Genomic DNA, 19,407 nt, shown 5'->3' on the forward strand with positions numbered 1-19,407 from the left:
TATCCTGTCCAGGAATGTTCCCACAATGAAGAATATAATTAGAGTTTTCCATTTGTCAATATTTCCTTCTTAGGTAAACAAGAACTTTAGGAATCAATCGATAAAATCTCAACTACAGAAAACCATTTTATTATGACAAAAACTCTATATTAAGGTTTCTCAATTTTTCACAAATTGTATATAATATTTTTTTTTTGCTAAGCCCTAAGTCAAATACCAAGGGAAGTTTTAATAACTCATGAAAAGTAAAAAATACAAAAGAGAAAAAAAAAACTTTTCTCTGTAAGAACTCTAGGAAAATAGTGGGTTTTGCTTGTAATTGAATCATGACACTTTTAAAATAGAATTAACTCTAGAATTTTGCCTTATTTTATCAATGGACATGAGATTTTAAGTTATATATAAAACATATTCAGAAATCTTTCTCAACCCACAGGATCTCCTTTTCACAAAGTTCTGGATCTGTTGGAAGAATGTCAAATCCAGAATACATGAGGCCAATCATCTAGGAATTGTTAGAAGCTTAGAAATATGATGTGGTAAAAAAAATAAGGGGAAAGGAATGTAAAAAGCTGATGAAGAGGAGATATTATTGAAACTGTCTTAAAATCATTTTTAAAAGCTGGAGAACAGTTTAACTAGAATGTTAGACTTTGTTGGTGGGAGGAGTTATGAAAAATTTGTGCTTTTGGAAATGTTCTAAAATTCATTAGGAAAAGCATTAGGAAAATGGGTTTTCTGAAATGGAAAAAGAGATTTCATAATTTCATATTTGGATGAAGACCCACTCCCAGAAACATAGCCATTGAAAAATGCATATTATATACAGAAAAAAAATCCACGTGAGACTAGCAGTGAAAAGAATGTATGAGTACAAAATAGAAATTGACCAGAGTGTCACAAATTTTAAGTAATTTAAAATCTATTGTCTTTATATTTATTGGCTCTTTTTGGTGCAAGTGTGTGTGTGTGTGTGTGTGTGTGTGTGTGTGTGTGTGTGTGTGTGGCGTTCAATATGAAAACTTTCATGAAATCTGTTTCCCAAACTGTATTTTCCTATAAGATCTTAAGTCCTTAGAAATGATTTTTTTTTGTATTTTTTTTACCCTACAGAGTTTTATTTGACCACTTGGTTCTTTAGTGATTACTTAATGTGTATTTTGCATGATAGTTTGCAGTTGTCACCCATTATAAGCAATGCATATTTTTAGAAAAAATATTTGGCCCTGAGATATTATATTCACATAAGCATGTCAAAGTTCCTGCCAAGGCTCATCTTGCTTTCCCTAATATGATGCATTTAATGCTCCGATATTAATACTACCTAGAAATCAACATTCAGTCTCCATTATTTTTGCACAAAGATTCTAAGTACATTCATATTTAAATGTTTCACACAGCTAATTCCTGCTGCCTAGAAGTTCTGTTTGACTCAATAGGACTTGAATGTTTAAACAGTCTAACTTTTATGTCATTGCTTCCCAGTAATTTATTGCCAGGAGGCTAGCATTTGATTTGTTTTTCAAGCAATTCTATATTTGAAGGAATAAAGAAAGGGATGTAAATACCTTATATAATAGAAGTGCTTTTTTTCTAATTCAAATATGCATCTTTGTTCAGAGGCTATATTTTTGTTCATTAACTGAATTAGTCTAATATTCAATTATTTAAAATAGTTCAATAACTAATTATCTGGAAGCTACTATGGACAAGGCCAATGAGCAAGTGTTTATGGGGTGGAGGTGTGGGGTGATACAAAAATGAGGAAGCTTTATGTTATCAAGGAAAGCTTAAGCTATTAATGAAAAGCTATACATAAATAAATATAGTACAAGGAAAAAGTAGTAAGTTCATGAGAATGGATGGAAGTATTTTATATTCAGAAGAGAGAAAACTCACTCAGCTGTGATGAGTGGAGATTTCATGCAGTTGGTGACATAATTAGAAAAATACAAAAGAGGACTAAGATTTAAACAGAGTACCATATTCAATGAGAGTAACAGTTCAAATTAGGAAAAGCCCTTATTGTATATAGGAAATGAAGCTCACTGTGAGGAGAGCAAATGTCCCCTGCAGTAGGGCACCAAACCATTTTGTGAAGGGCCTGGAAGAACCCAGGAGTCAGTCTTTGCTTGAGGTGTTCTATTCCCAGTATTTGAGCAGAGAAATCATATTACAAAATAGTGAACTTGGAGGGGCACAGTACTGTGTGATTAATGGAAGAAGGCTGGTGGCAGTCTTGTTAGGGCAGGGGAAAGCTTGTGAAGGATGCAAAAGGTATTGTGAAAAACAGCCAACCAAGTGTTGGTCATAAAGGAGTAGGAAAACTCAAAGGTCCATTATAAAAGTTGGGTGAAATCATCAGGAAGAGAATTGGAGGCTGAGGGAGGAGCTACTGTGCGAGAGGGAAGACAACCCAATAACAAAGTACAGAATGAGATGTGGATGTGCAGATGTCTAGTGGGCCAGAAAACATGAGGACTGGAACACAAGAGTGATCTGGGCCATTTGAGAGGCAAGTCTTTATTTATTTAACTACTAAATTTTGGTAGGTGAATATTCACTGATGTTGAAACATCTTTTAGAAATTGGGAGGGTTGGCCATGGGAATTATGACATATAAGAATATGAGACTTACAGAGGCACAAATCCCATCTGTGCTCTGGTTGGTCATGTACATGAAAGCAAAACAGGGCAAATGAATGGATGTGTTAAAAATGTGTGTCTTAAAAATTAATCTCTTTATACTTACCTCTAGTTTTGGAATACTACAGATTTTTGGTGAATATTTGGCAAATTGTGACGCTTTGTCATGCATAAAATTGAGATTAAGATGGGAAAGAAAAGAAAGCTGGACACAGTAACAATGAAATACTCAAGAGATCAGATAAATATCAGAGGTAAAGCAAGTCATGGGTAAGAATCAAGGCAGCAGGCCATAGAGAGATAATAATGTGCAAGGATCAGAGAAAGCAGTGTGTCAGGATCCATTCAAGAACAAAACTTAGAAGTTCACATATTCTGGAGAGCAGAGTAAAAATGAGAGGTTCAAAGACGTGGGAAATGTGTACACCAAAAAGCAGAGCAAGCCAGCAAGAGGCACCTGGAATGAAGTAGTTACTTAATACCCAGGAAGTGTCTAGCTGATATGAAAAATTTAGGCATGCATAAACTAATGACTCAAGTCACTTGTAGGGATTAATATATTTGCTCATATTTTGTTTTGTTGTTGTTCTATGGCAGCAAGTAAAAATTCTTATGGAATCTCTGTATGTCCCTGACTTTCAACTTTGGCTACTCATTTGAATGACCTGAAGTGCTTTAAATTTTACAGATGACTGTGCGACTCCCCCCAAAATCCAAATTAGCTTTCCTAAGTGTAGTTTGGGCATCTGTAGTTTTGGACCCTCCCCATGTGGTCCTACTAGCCCAGATTGAGAAACCCTGCATATGTAAAGCTGACCATAATGGAACTGATCACAGGAAAGGAGAGTAAAGGAACCTGTGTGCTGCTGGTTGTCTCTGCACCAATTTGATCTAGGTTATGAAGCAGAACACCTAGGGGATAATTCTAACAATACAGAAGCCTCAGTCCCACCCCAAAAATATTGAGTGGAATCTGATTGTTGAAGGTAGAACACAGGTGATTCAGACACACTAATTCTCTTTTTAAAGTTTCCTGCCATTAGGTCTCCCTAACATATATCCTCCATAAATCACTACTACAAATAAAGATTTTTGACAAATAAAGAGTTTCCAAGCTTCTTATGAAAGATCATACTTTGACCTGTTTAGGACTCATGATGCAGTGCTATTAATTTCTATTTCTATATTACATAATACTTAATTACCATAAATTAAGAGCAATGTGACAAGATTTTGGTAGTCCCTAAAGATTTATAAAGAATCAAGTCATGGTCCTTGTCTTTAAGAAGCCACCCACCGACTGGAGGAAAAACAAGTAAATGATTGTGACAATGTGGGGACTGATTGCTCTAATAAAACTGTGTGGAGCATGTAGGACTGGCACAAGCAGTAAGGAAGTCAACAAGACTGCCTCAAAAAAGTGAGAGCACTTCCTTGGTAGGAAAGATCAGGAGAAGACCCTGGGTGGCTGAAGACAGAAAAACAGTGTGTTAGGTAGGAAAATGGGCAAACTAGGAAGTAGACAACACTCTAAATTATGCAAATTTCAAGGTTTAACCAAGACATGGGCTACTTTCTCTGGGAGCTTCATGATATCTCTTGCCTTCCACCTCCCCTTGGAGTTCAGACTAATAGAGTATATGCATAAAGGCCTATTAGTTTGCCACAGGACACGTGAGAGGATTCAGGAAGCAAATATGTATCTTTTAAGCCAGCAGTTCTTCCTCTTACTAAAACAAGACAAAATTATTTTTAATCTCTGATGAGTCAGGTTGACCAGTCCTCCCTCTTTGGGTACTGGATTAAACGTGTATGATAGGGTAGGGGAGAGGGAGAAGAATAGAGACTTTTTCTCTTGGTCCTTCTATGACAAACACCATTAGTTGCTGACTAATATCCATTCTCTACTTCCTTAACAACATAACCCAGGTTTTGTTGAGACTGACAATGTACCCAGTCTAGAAGCAACATTCATGAGTCCCATGTCGGGTATTGATGTCTATAGGACAGAGTTCTGACTTGTGTGACATTACTGGAAGTTGGGCAGAGCTTGCAGGAAGTTTCTCTGGAGGAGTGTCATTCTTTAAGGACATATCAGTTTTTATATGTGGTTGTGCTGTTTCCACTGTCTTGAAACTCAGATGTGAGGGTTGCTGGAACAGCACCCATTTCATGAAAACAAATGTGAGGGTATAGGCCTGAGTTATACATAACAACATGAAGTATGGTACCAATATCGGATGGCCTATCTTCAGACTATCATTACTAGAAGAAAACACCCAGTTCCCTAATTTGTTTAAACCACCTTGTTGTTGTTCTTGGAAAGAGTAGTGATATCTCTGCTGCTTACAGAAAAATTACAATTTCTGATACTTTTTCCCACAAGGGAAGAAATGACCAAAGTAATTCCCCTTCTCCATAAGGCGAGATCAAAATTTTAGCATGTAGGTATACATGCTTTACTTTTTACTTAATGAGAACCAGTAAAATCCACTGACTTAAAAATGTGTATGCTACACCAAATTGCATACCAGTCAATAACTAGAAAAACACTGTTTATGACCTAAAGTAAGAAATGTCACTACAAAATCCCTAAGATCTGAACTAGTTCTCTTATAAGAGAAACATTTCATTCTTAAGCAATACTAATAAGACTCGCTTACCATTGCATGTTAAGTCAACTCTTAAAATTATTTCAGAGAAAACTCCTTTCAGTTTTTTCCAATTATTAGGTGAGTAATTTGCAAAAGGCTGCCCCAGGAAGTGTCCATGAGAGGATGTGCCAGTCCCTTAAATGGAAGTGACAGCTGCTGGATAATGCTGGAGTTCTGGCTTATGCCTTCTGCCCACTCACTGTGACAGACTTGTGATGAGTCACCTTATGCTATGAGCATAGACACATCCCTTATGAAGAAGAATGAGAAAAATACCAATAATATTTCTTTTTTTAAGTTGACTGAGCAGTTGTAAGAAATCTGCACAATTATCCTCACATCTTTTTAAGGAGTTGATCATCATTGTGGACATTTCATGCTTTTAATGGCTTTGGTTTAAAATTAATGACAATCCTCAAGCTCTAATGATAAACTTGACAATAATGTTTTCCACAAGCATTTAGGGATGCAACATTAGCCACTGATCTGACATTACTCAACAGTAACAATATCTCTCCATAGAGTTTGAATGCTTAAGGAAAACAGCATCAACAAAACAATTTTTATTAATAAGAAAGAGGAATTAAACCACAAAAGATATGTTATTTTCCCTGTGTTTTCTTCTAATAGAAAATTTTATTTTATAATGCCTCTGGCGTTCAGGTATAGCTCTCAGTCCCAGAAATACCTAGAGATTGTGGGCACTGGGGTTTAGGGTACTTAAATCAAGATACCGGGTGTGGGTCTGTGGTTCAGCTGTGGGATATCAACATCACACTTTATAATTTTCAAAAATGCTTTTGCTCGAAGCAAATGTGTAAATTTGGGGTTTCAGGCAATGTGGAATGTTTTTTTTAAACATTTAGTGAAAAATCATTTGGGTTATCTTTCTCTATACTTATGGGATCACATTTTCCAGATTATTATTCAGTCTTTAAGGACCACTGTGACTAGAATACACTACTGAGCCCACATCCTAGCTAAGTCCCCCAACTGAGAAGTAAATTAAAGAATTCCACAACAGCCTCCATGATATTTTGGATTAGAAGTAGATTTAATATGTGTAGTGCTTTAACTTGGAAAACCACTGGATAAATTTTATTACTGATAAATTCAGCATAGCTGGGAGCCGGGGAAGACCAGCAGTGCCAAGACTGTTTTTCCATACTCATTTAATGGGATAATGTGGCCTTTGTTTCATGCATAATAACCATGTGAATATCAACAAAGCAGAAAACTTCAATCTGGTCCTGCCATCCCTTTTTACTCAAATATAAATTTCTCCTGCACCAACAGGCACGTTTTTATTTTTATTTTACCAAAGCTAAATGCAACAAAGAGCCTTCTCTTTTCTTGTCACTCATATCTCTTTCTGTCTTATTATAACCCACTTTACTGTGCTGGAGACTGAGACCCAGAGCTAGGACCAGGGCTCAGGAAAATGCTAGTGTGTCAGAGATCAGTAAGCTTTTGCAAAATCCATTTTCCAGACTTCTTAGCAGTTATATGTGACTAACACATCTTTCCCTTTCCACTAACATGATGCACGTGGGTTTGGTAACCTTGGGAGTCATATGTTCAAAGAGATGAAGCCATGGGATAGGAGAAAAGTGAGTCTCTAAATTATCAATTGGAGGAAAGCTGTTTGTCAATTAAGAGCAATGGTTTTACTTAATATATTCAAGAAATGAACATTTGTCATGTCATTATCATGTCAAATGTCATGCTTGAGTCTTTCTATATTGGGGGGTTTGTTTGTTATAATAGCTAAAATTACTTTAAACAAGCAGAAAACAGATGATTAGTATTCTTTTATCTCACTGATATCCTGCTCATTTGGAAGGTCTCTGTAGGAAACCTGTCTCTTCATTTCTTAGTTATCTGTATTAAATCTGTCCCCACTCACTTTTGCCTATGATCAAGGTTTACGTGCCTCCTCCTGTAACCATAGCCTATTTCCTCTTTTAAAACAGACCTATCCCTGTCTCATGTCTTCATGGACTTTATTCTTTGGAAAACAACTAATTCACTCAAATATGTAAATAACTGAATGTTGTTTTTAAAACATTGCCTCTCAAGTACTAACACCCTGGTATTTTAAGAGACTCATAATAGACTGATTTAAACGAATGGCTAACATGAAAAATATATGCCAAGGGACCAACTTTTTGAATATTTTTGGTCCTCTCTGTCACATTTCCTAACGTATTCCCTATCTAGCAGTATGCAAGATGAACCCTCAGCCTGGCAATCCGTTGGTAGCACCAGATTGGGGATTGTATCCTCACTGATTCAGTCATATCCTCACCACCACCATCCTCCCAGCTACTCACCCCACTCTCTGCCCTGTCATGAAATTTTGAAATTGGTAGATTTTGAAATTGGTATTCTTCCAGTGCAGCCATTGATTCCCTGCTTGTTTTCTCTTCCCTCCCTGATGCCCTGATGACCCATGAAGCAGGAAGCCAGGATGATTTCACCAGGGAGTGTGGATTGATCTTCTGTGAATTTCCCAACTTAAAAATCAGCTAGGAACTACCAAAGCCTCCATCAGAATAAAGTGAAGTATGTGACTTCATGGTGATTTACCAAATAATCCCCTGCCCTTCCTATTTTACTAAAGTGTCCTTGATTTATTAGAGAGATATTCAGTGGAGAAAGTCAGGTCCATTAACACAGTAGGTCAAAAGTGTTAATGTGCTCTTCAGAAAGTTTGCCCACACAGCCGCATACAAAGTGGCTGTTGTGCCAGTGATTCGTTCCACATAGATGGTTGTTCTGGACAGTGCAGTCTGAACAGAAAAGAGTCTATAAACCTGGAAATGCCCAGTGGCCTCTATTATTCTGTGTGAATGCCTACACAGGTCTAAAAGCCTGGAAGCATATTGGGTTGTGTTAAATGAATGCCAGCTCAGACTTCACTCTGTCCTTCTCAGAAGGTACTCGGTCTGCTTCACAGCGAGCTTGTGGGAGTGCAGGGGCTGGGAATGCTTGCCAAATGGCCTCCTCTCATCAGGGCCTCTAATATCCAATTCATTTGTATTTGGCCCCCATGCATTAGAGCAAATTGCTAAAAATGCCATAAAAAGAGTTATTGTAGGGTTATTGAAGTTCTGATAGGTGATTGATGCCTTAATTAGGCCTGTTAATAGTCTTCATAGTGGTCTGTAGTAATAACTAAACAGTCAGGTTGGGATTTAGGGTCACTATATTAGTTTGTTGAGTGCCACTAAATGAGCTTTTCTCTTCAGAACCAAATTATGGTTTTATAGCTAACTCATAAACTTAACTCAGCTCAAATACTATTTAAAAGGCTCAGAGAGGTGCTTTATTTACCAAGCTCTGAGCCACTAAGTTCTAAGCTGTAAAACTTGAATTCCAGCTATTAGAATCTTAATCTTTACTTGATAATAACTCCTTTTTAAATAACGTCCTACATTTTATAAAAGCACAAGGTAAATTCAACTATCCTAAAGAGGAAGTTGTGAGTATACACATAGTAGCATAAAGTTATATTCACTATTTCTATCAACTTAAAGGGAAACATTGATAAGTGCTCTCAGTGCTATGTGTTCCCGCTGGATTAAGCCTAATTCCAATCATTGTGAGAGGCACCAAAAAATATATGTAGTTTCAAAGGCTAAGAAAAACAAATTCCTTAATAGTCAAAATTTAACTTAGGAGAGTCTCTTTCACTTATTTTAAACCTATACTTTTTCTGTTACTATATTTAATTCTATATTTGACCTACGAAGACTTCAACATTCATCGCATTAACAAAAGAAGCATTTTTCCTCTTTGTATAAAAGAAGGTTAGCCTCTTTAAATTCTCATCTAAGAATAACGTACTTAAATATGCTGGTTCTATTTTTTACTTTACTCCTAAAAGGTATTTCCAATGAGACCGTACATAGGTTATATAAATTTAGCCAAACAGTACATGTGGACAGATAGGACAGGCATCACTTCCTTCATGTGGGAAAGACAGACAAAAACAGTCCATGCTTGTGTGATTCACCATGAGGATCAGTTGCAGAGTTCCTATTTTAAATCCAGAAGGCCTTGATTCCATGTGCTAAGCTTTTCCAAGACTAATTCTCATAGCATAATGATTAAGTGAGATAAACAGATAGAATTAAAAATAAAGGTTTACAAATATGGTCCCTCTCCCCCACCTTCGTGGGCTTCCTGAGACTTCAGATAAGATTGGTTGTGGGGTTCATCATACTTGTGGGGAACACAGGTGCAACTGGGGGGCTAGCATTCAGAGGCTGTGCTGGCTTCAAATGTAGACATTGAATCCAAACCAGAGATCTAGAGAAAAGGGGAGGTAGATAAATATGGAGGTAGATAAAGGACGGTTAAAAATGAAACAAAGGATTAAACTCTGCTTTAAAGCACTTATGCTTATATCCCCCTTGACATGTTATTGTAGTTATTTCTCTACTTTTCTATTTCCTTGCCTCAAAATCCTTGAGATACAAGACTGTCATCTATACCTGCCTGTTAGAAACCTAGTTCTACATTGGCCACATAGAGGTTGCTCAATAAATGTTTATGCAATGAATGAATCATTTCGTCCTTGGGAAATGTAAAAATGTACAAGTAAGTGGAACCAGATTATGAATTTAAAAGGTCCTTTAAGCCTCTCCCAGGGATCTGTCAAGAAGACTCTCCACCCTTAAGAATATTCTTATAGGTTTGGAGAATTTTGCATTCAGAAATATCAGTACCTTAGTCTCCACTTAGGTACTCTGAGGTTCGGACTTTATAAATGCTTACTCATCGTGGCCTCTTCTGTTGTCAGGAGATTTTAACTTAACTCCAGATGTGATCTTTTCCAAATACAGAATCTACTTCACAATACATCTAAGGACTCTGATTTCCAATGTTTTTATGAAACTGCCGTCCTCTGGGAAAATTAAATCCATATGTAATCTGATTAAGAAAAAATGGTTTCTCTATTTTCTCTTTGCTGTGGCCCAAATAATTCAGCTGCTTTTTGCTGGAATTCCCTACACAATTGCCTCTCCACTTTATTTGGTGGAGGAAGCCTGATTAGCAGGAATAACTACCTTACCTCACCTCCATGTGGGGGGGAGGGGGGGAAGGGACCACTTTTGGTTAAAGCTCTTCTGGTTAAGAATTCACTCAACCTAGTGGTAGAAAAAAAGGAGGAGTTGACTGGACTTGGGGCCTGGAAAACAGCCAGGATATAAGCTGTGTCTCCCTTTCTTTTAAGAATGTATTATCTTACATTCCTGTTTATATATAGGCGTTTCATTAATCCTTGTGTCAGCCAAATGCTTTCTCCTGCTTCTCCATATAAATGGGAGAATGTGGTCCCTTCACAACTCATGAGTTTAGTTTGAATGTTAACAGAATGTAGCTACATACCATATTTAAATCCCAGTATTTAAATCCCATATTTAAATGCTTGAGACAAAGAAACTAATTATCCCAATGGGTCAGCTATCCACCTCAATCACCTGTAACAATAGGATGACCATGGTCATGGATGACCCTACACATGGCAGAGTAGATCCTTGTCAAGTCTTAAGACATGTTATACATACTTTGTGGGATAGACCTAACTGGAACAGCTGCCTATCACAAAACATATTCCATCCAACAAAATTGGTAGTTTATCTATGGCTTAGCACTAAAAATTAGAGGCAGGGGCACCTGGGTGTCTCAGTCAGTTGAGTCTGGCTCTTGATACCGGCTCAGGTCATGATCTTGTGGTAGTGGGATCAAGCCCCATGTTGGGCTCTGTGCTGCCTGCTTAGGATTCTCTCTGTCTCACTCCCTCCACCCCTCCCCCACTCATGCACATGCATTCTCTCTCTCAAAATAAATAAATAGATAAATAAACATAAAAAATTAAATTTATTTTTAAAGTGTGCAACTTAGTTGGTATCACTGCCAACAGTCATCATTAAGTTCAAATATTTTTTAACACCTCTGAGAGAAATCTTGTACTTATCAGCAGTCACTCCCCTTTCCTACTTCACCTACTCCCTGACAACCATTAATCTACTTTTTTTTTTTTTTTTTTGTCTCTAAAGATTTGTATTCTGATGTGTATTCTGGACATATAATATAAATTAAATCACATAATGTCTGGCCTTTTGTGTATCTGACTTCATCAAATTATCAAAATATATTCAGGGTTCATCCATGTCGTTGCATGTATCAGCACTTTGTTGCTTCATATGTTCATTATATGGGTACACCACTATTCTTTCATCATTGATGGACATTTGAGTTGCTTCCATTTTATTATTATTATTGTTGTTATTTGCTATTATGGATGAGTCTGCTATGAACATTTACATATAGGTTTGTGTGTGAACATACCTTCCACTTGTGTTGAGTGTATACATGAGGGAGGAATTTCTGGGCCATATGGTATAATGGTTAGTTTTATGTGTCAACTACAGTATCCAATTATTCAATCAAACATTAATATAGGTATTGCTGTGGAGGTATTTTGTAGATTTGCCCAGTAAAATCAGTTGACTTAAAGGAGATTATCCTTGATAATGTGAGTACTCCTCATTCAATCAGTACTTAAGAAAAACACTGAGGTTGCTATGAGAAGAAGAAATTTTGCCTGAAGACAGAAGCACCAGCCCCTGCCTGAGAGTTTACAGCCTGCCAGGTTGGCCGACTGATTCAAATTTGACAGTTTCACTATCATGAAGCAAATTTCTTTAGGTGAATATACCTGTAAGTCCAAATGGTTGTGTTTCTCTGGAGAAAACCGACATATTCAGATTTTTGTATTGAGAATGGTTTTGAGGAACAGATATTAAGGATGAGTTTTCTGCATTGGTTCTGAGTTTTTTGGAATTGATTATCTAATCTGACTATATTTCAAGGTACTAATGACTATTTCCAGTGGTAAAAAGAACACGAGTAGTCCATGTGGCAATGGAAATTTGCAAAATATCACCGTATGATATTCTGGATGACTATGTGTTTGGTACTGTAGGGCATTTTTGTCAAATGAAGGAGTAGAATGAGATTGAATGGTTATTCCTAACTAATGGAGAAAGTGAGGGACATAAAGGATAGATCTGGACTTAAGTTTTCTAGCTTAAGCTTTACATAAATGACCTAAAAACACCTGTGTGTGTCCTGAAAGAAACACTTATCTCCTGCAGGTGTAGAGGTGATATTTCTGAAAAGCACACCCAGACTCTTACCTTAAGAGTGACTGAATCACAACATGAACTGAATTCCTAACTTCTCAGGATTCCCATTAAAGTGAGGATATTGATTGGGAGAAAAATGGGATCTTGAAAATTAAAATAGGAGCATGTAAAGAAGGTCTCAATGAAGCTGGAGATACAAAACCCGTACATTCTACTGAGTCTTATTTGACAGTATTCTAGCACCCCTTTCTGAGGAGTTTAACCCCTGTCAAGAGGAGTTTAACTCAGATTTGCCTGAAGAAACTCTGGTGATCTTCCCTGTGGAAATGCCTTACAAGATACTGTTCTCTCTACCCTTCTTTTCTCCAATACCTATAACTGCTCTTATGTTCCAGCAGGTGGCCCAGAAGGGTAAGGTTAATGTGTGAACTACAGGGAGATGGGCTACCCATGAAAAGAACTGTCAGATTTTCCTAATATATATGGAAAGAAATCTGGGGAATCATTAATATCAAATGTGCAGGGTAATAGTGGAAAAGGAAAAAAAAATGGATTAGTCCAAAGCAATTCATATAGAACCACTAAGCAGAGAATCTGGATTCAGTGTTGCAGCTGAAGGGGTTAGAATGGGCTCTGACAAGTTGATTGGTTGATTGGGTGAAACATGGCCGGGAAGATGACCTACACTAAATAAAGTTGAAATGAGAAAACAGTCTTGGAATACTGTAGGAGAGATCCAAAGATGTGGGGAGACTGGAATAGTAGAGTGGATTTATCATGTCTGGGAATACTGTAGGAGAGATCCAAAAGCTTAAGGAGATTGGAATGGTAGAGTGGATTTATCATGTAAGACCTGGTCACTCATTGTGGAAGGGTCCACGGGACACATCTTTCCCCATTATTATGAAAAGTAAATTTGTGAGAGATACCTCAGCTTCCTTGAAGACTGCTATAATTGTTCTTCTCTGTAGGTCTGAAATTAGAGTGGGAAATGTTGCCACTGAAGTGGGATTATTAAATGCAGTGAGAGATTGTTAGATGCCAGTGGCAGTATTTCATTGCCAAAGACATTTAAATACCAAAGGCAGACATGATGGCTTTAAAAGACAGAAAGTCAAACAACAATCAAAAGAGTCTGACTCACAGAGACAACAAAAATATTGTTCAGTTTATCATGATGTTCCTGGAAGAAAAATAGATGTATAATTTACTGAAATTCTTGCTTGATCTTTGTAAGCAGAAAACTTCTAGGTCAAGTGAACAGAAGTCTAACTTGAATCACCAAAACAGTCACAGACTCTCAGTCAGTTCCTACACTGGATCTAGTTTATAGACCTAAAGCCCCTTCAGTGAAAAGGGAGGCTGAGTCTACTTAAGGAAGAACCCTACTTCCTTAAAATTAATATTGATGATTTATTGAAGCTGTCATACGGATAATCTTCCAGCATTCTCCAAAGGGGAAATAGGAAAAGAAGAAATTGTCTCCCTTTTTTGGGATCACTGGACACTACCTCTGAATTGACACTAATTTCAGGAGATCCAAAATATAAGTGTGATCTACCAATCGGAGTAGACATTTATGGAGATTAGATGATCAATGGAGTTTTAGCTCATATCTGTTTCATAGTGGGTATAGTTGGTTGTTGAACCTATTTGGTTATTTCCACAGTCACTGTATGCAAAATAGACATAGATTTACTCAGCACCTGGCAGAATTCTTGTATTATTCATAGTAGCCTCTTTGATACTGTGTATTTCTGTGGTATCAGCTGTAATGTCTCCTTTTTCTGATTTTATTTACTTGAGTCATCTGTTTTTTGTTAATCTAGCTAAAGATTTACCACTTTTGGTTATCATTCAAAAAAATGTTAGATTTGAACTTTTTCTTTTCTTTCTTTCTTTCTTTCTTTCTTTCTTTTTTTTTTTTTTTTTTTTGTCTCTATATTGTACATTTCTGCTCTGATCTTTGTTATTTCTTTCCTTGTGCCAAATTTGGGCTAATGTGTTTTTTTTCTGTTTCCTTGAGGTGTAAAGTTAGATTGTTTGAGATCTTTCTTTTTCCTTAATATCGATGTTTATTGCTGTACACTTCTCTCTTAGAACTGCTTTTGTTGCATTCCATAAATTTTCGTATATTGTGTTTCCCTTTTTATTTGTCTCAAATATTTTTTGGTTTTCCTTTTGATTTTTTCTTTAATCTATTGGTTGTTCAGGGGTGTGTGTGTGTGTGTGTTTATGTGTATGTGTGTTTTAATTTTCACATATTGGTGAGTTTTCCTCCTGTTACTGATTTATAGTTTCTTGCTGTTTGATTTAAAAAGATAATTTTTTTAATTTAATTTTTAGTTTTATTTTTTTCTTAAGTTTTTATTTAAATTCCAGTTAACATACAGTATAATATTATTTGCAGGTGTACAATGTAGTGATTAAAAAACACTTGATGCAGGGCACCTGGCTGACTCAGTTGGTTAAGCGTCTGACTTCTGCTCAGGTCATAATCTCATGGTTCATGAGTTTGAGCCCTGTGTGGGGTTCTGTGCTGACAGTTCAGAGCCTGGAGCCTGCTTTGCATCCTGTGTCTCCCTCTGTCTCTGCTCCTCTCCAACTTGTGCTCTGTCTCTCTCTCTCAAAAATAAAAGACATACTAAAAAATTAAAAAAAAAATACTTGATATGATTTCAGTCTTCTTAAATTTGTTAATATTTGTTTTGTGGCCTTACACATGACCTTCTAGAGAATTTTCTGTCTGCACTTAAGGATGTATATTCTGCTGCTGTGAAATAGAATGTTCTCAATGTCTATTTAGTCCATCTGGTCTAAAGTGTAGTTCAATTCCAGTGTTTTCCTATTGATATTCTCTCTGGATGATGTAGCCATTGTTGAAAAATGGGTTTGGAAGCTCTCTATTATTGTATCACTGTCTCTTTCTTTAGTTCTGTTAATTTTTTACTTATTATTCAGGTATTCTACTTGGATGCATATTTATTTACATTTGTAAATAAAGATACATATATATGTATATACATATACACACATATATTTATCTTTACATAATAATTTTTCTTGTCTTTTCATAGATTTTGACTTAATGCCTGTTTTGTCTGCTATCAGTGTAGCTACCCCTGCTCTCTTTTGGTGTCGACTTGCGTGGTTTTTTTGTGTCCTTAAAGCTAAAGTGAGTTTCTTCTAAGCAGCATATATATATATGCAGCATGGAGTTGGGTTTTCGTTTTTTATCCAACTGGCCACTTGGACTGCAGAATTTAATCCTTTTGCATGTAAACAATTATTGATAGGTAAGAACTTACTATTGCCATTTTGTTACTTTTTTTGTTTGTTTTTTTAATTCATTAGGGGTTCTTTTGTTCCTCTCTTGCTGTCTTCCTTTTGATTTGATAATTTTTGGAGTCCTTCCAAAATTTTGGAATTTGATTCCTTTCTTTTTTTCTTTTGTGTCTACTATAAGTTTTTGCTTTGTAGTTATGAAGCTTAAAAAAATCTTAATGTTATAATAGTCTGTTTTAAACTGTTAACAACAGTGTCAATGGTATACAAAAACTACATTTTTGCTCCCAACATTTTGTTTTTTTAATATTTATTTATTTTTGAGAGAGACAGAGAGAGAGTGTGAGCGGGGGAGGGGAAGAGAGAGGTGGAGACAGAATCTGAAACAGGCTCCAAGCTCTGAGCTTGTCAGTACAGAGCCCAATGCGGGGCTTGAACCCAAGAACCTCGAGATCATGACCTGAGTGGAAGTCGGTCACTCAACTGGCTGAGCCACCCAGGTGCCCAAACATTTTGTTTCTGATGTCATAATATATACCTTTTTATATTGTATGACCATTAACAAAAGTTGCTATTGTTATTTTTAATCATTTTGTCTTTGAGTTTTTCCACTAGATTTAAAAGTAATTTATATAACACCATTACAATATTAGAATATTCTGAATTTGTATATATATCTACTTGTACTATTATTATATATTCGTATATTTTCATGTTACTAACTAGCTTGCAGTTGTAGGGTTCTTACAGATATTCCTTAGCAGGGTGAGGACTTTTTATTTGATTCCTTTTAACAAGAATTTTTATCATAAATGGGTATTGGATTTTTAAATTGTTTTTCTCTATTAATTAACATAATTGTTTTTTTCTTTTTTTTAGCTTTTTGATATGGTGCATTATATTGTGTGATTTTGAAATATTTAACAATCCTTGAAACCTGGAATTATCTTATTTGATCATGGTATATAACTCTTTATGAACATTTGGATTCTGTTTACTAATGTGTTATTTAGGTATTTTGTACCTAGATTCATGAGAATTATTGGTCTGTAGTCTATTTGCTGTGGATGGCAGGGGGAGACTGCATTTGTTTACATTTGGTACCAGGGTAATAATAGTCTTATAAAATGAGTTGGGCTATGTTCCCTCACTTTCTGTTTCCTGGAAGAGGTTGTATAAATTTAGTTAAATTTTTCTTTAAATGTCTGGTAGAATTGTCTGGTGAAACCAAATGTGCTTGGAGATTTATGATTTGGAAGCCTTTTAATTATGAATTTAATTTTTCTGATTTATATAGGGCCCTTTAGATAGTTTATTTCATGTTGTTCTGAGTCTTGGTAGTTTATGGTTTTTGAGGAATTGATCTATTTCTTCTAACTGGTCAAATTTATGAGTGCAAAGTTGTGTGAAGTATTCTCCTGTTACCTTTTTAATGGTTGAAGATCTCTAGTGATATTCTCCATTTTATTCCTGATAGTGGCAATTTTTGTCTTTTCTGTTTTTATATCTGTCAGTCTGGTTAGAAATTTATCACTTTTACTGATTTATTTCAAAGGACCCGCTTTTTGTTTTATTGATTTTTTTTCTCTGTTTCACTATTTGAATTTTGTTGACTTCTATTCTTTATTAGTTCCTTCCTTGTGCTGGTGTTGACTTTATTTTTCTTTTTCTACTGTCTTGTGGGAGGGAATAAGCTTATTCATTTGATGACTTTCCTTGTTTCTAATGTAAGCATTTGTTTTCATAATTTTTTTTTCTCATCACTATTTTAGGTTTTGCTATACTTCTTTATTCTTTCCTATTCAGTTTTTCTGTTTTTAAATCTCCTTTGAGGCCTATTTAGGCCTCATTAGGATTTAGGATTATTTAGAAATCTGTTTTTTTTTTTTTTTTTTAATTTTAATTCCTACATTCTTATATTTTCCTGTTTTTATTTTATTATTGATTTCTAGTTTTATTCTGTTATGGCTAGAGAACAGAGTATGTAAGATTTAAATTCCTTTGAATTTGTTGATTTTTTAAAAAATGAGTCAGGATATAGTCTATCTTGGTGAATATTCCATGGGTACTTGAAAAAAATTTGTATTTTGCGGTTACTGGTTGGTGTGTTTTTATACATGTCAGTTAGATTCTGTTTGTTGACTCTTTTGCTGTTTTTTTGTCTAACAGTTCTGTCATTTGCTAAGAGGTTGGTGTTGAAGTCCCCAATTATAATCATGCCAATTTTTCATTATAGCATTATCTGTCATCACTTCATGTATTTTGAGTCTCCATTGTTGGGTACATACACACTTAGAGTTGTTGTATTTTCTTGGTGGGGAGGATTAATCCATTAGTCTTATATAATTCATCTTTTAGTCTCTAGGAATTTTTCTTAAGATTTTCTATTGTTAAGTAATCTCTACACCCAACATGGGGCTTGAACTCACAACCCTGAGGTCAAGAGTCCTACACTCTACCAACTAAGCCAACCAGGTGCCCCTTAAATAATGGTATTTTCTCTGGAGATTACTTTGTCTGCTATTGATATGGCTCCCCCTTGCCTTTTTTGATTAATGTTTGCATGTATATCTTTTTAAAAAAAAATTTATGTTGATTTATTTTTGAGAGAGAGAGAGAGAGTGAGAGACAGGCAGAGCATGAGCAGGGGAGGGGCAGAGAGAAAGGGAGACACAGAATCTGAAGCAGGCTCCAGGCTCTGAGCTGTCATCACAGAGCCCAGCTCGGGGCTCGAACCCATGAACTGTGAGATCATGACCTGAGCCAAGTTGAAAGCTTAACCGAATCGCCCAGGCGCCCCTGCATGTATATCTTTTAACTATCCTTCTATATTCAGTATACCTATGTCTTTGAATTTGAAGTGACTTTCTTGTAAACAGTATATAGTCATGTCATGTTTTATTTATCACCTTTGCCAATTTTTGTCTTTTAATTGATGTATTTGGACCATTTACTTTATGGATAATTACTGTTATGTTACAGCTTAAGTCTGCCACTTGATTATTTGTTTCTCTGGTTCTTCTTCCCCTTTCTCTTGCCCTTCTTTGGGCAGCTTGTATTGTCCAAACTGGGTAAATTTTAACTGTTTTTAGGTATATACCTTTGTGTAATTTTTGTGGTGATTGCCATGTGTATTGTAATATACATATGACTTATAATAGTCCTCTGGTAGTAACATTTTTGAAGGATATATGGAAATGGCATTTCCACTTAGGTCCTTTTACCTTCTCAACTTTTAAGTATCATTGTCTTGGGTATCACATATTATTTTGTTTCAATCATCAAATGTAATTTATAAAATTTATAAGGAATAGGACAGCCTATTGTATGTTCCTGTATCTCTGTTCTTCTGATTTTTGTTCTTCCTTCGTTTTGTCCTAAGATTCCTTCCATTATCATTTTTTTTTTTTAAGAATGTCTATTAGCCAGTTTTTAGGGACAAATCTACCTACTAATAACAAACTCATTTTTGTTTTCATTCTTTGGACAATGTTGTTGTTTTTTTCCATTTTCATTACTTTTCATTACTGAAGTATAGCTTTACTAGTTAAAGAATTTGCAGGTGACAGTTGTTTTCTTTCAGCACTTAACGAATATCAGTTCAGTTTTCCCTGGCCCCCATTATTTTATATGAGAAATGCACTGTCATTTGAATTTGTGTT

The 19,407-nt window shown here is 35.8% G+C and overlaps 1 long non-coding RNA gene across 2 annotated transcripts in view; it reads right to left on the minus strand.

The window, feature by feature from the left end:
• Nucleotides 1-9,292: 9,292 nt before the first annotated feature.
• LOC109278843 (uncharacterized) overlaps nt 9,293-19,407 on the minus strand; it is a 33,934-nt gene continuing 23,819 nt past the window's right edge. For both annotated transcript variants that reach the window (XR_002085853.2, XR_002085854.2), the window contains exon 4: nt 9,293-9,614. This is a non-coding gene — a long non-coding RNA (uncharacterized LOC109278843). The remainder of the gene's footprint in view (nt 9,615-19,407) is intronic.

Source organism: Panthera pardus, unplaced genomic scaffold (assembly GCF_024362965.1).
Source record: "Panthera pardus isolate Hobbes unplaced genomic scaffold, ASM2436296v1 HiC_scaffold_10, whole genome shotgun sequence".
NCBI classification, from domain to species: Eukaryota; Metazoa; Chordata; class Mammalia; order Carnivora; family Felidae; genus Panthera; species Panthera pardus.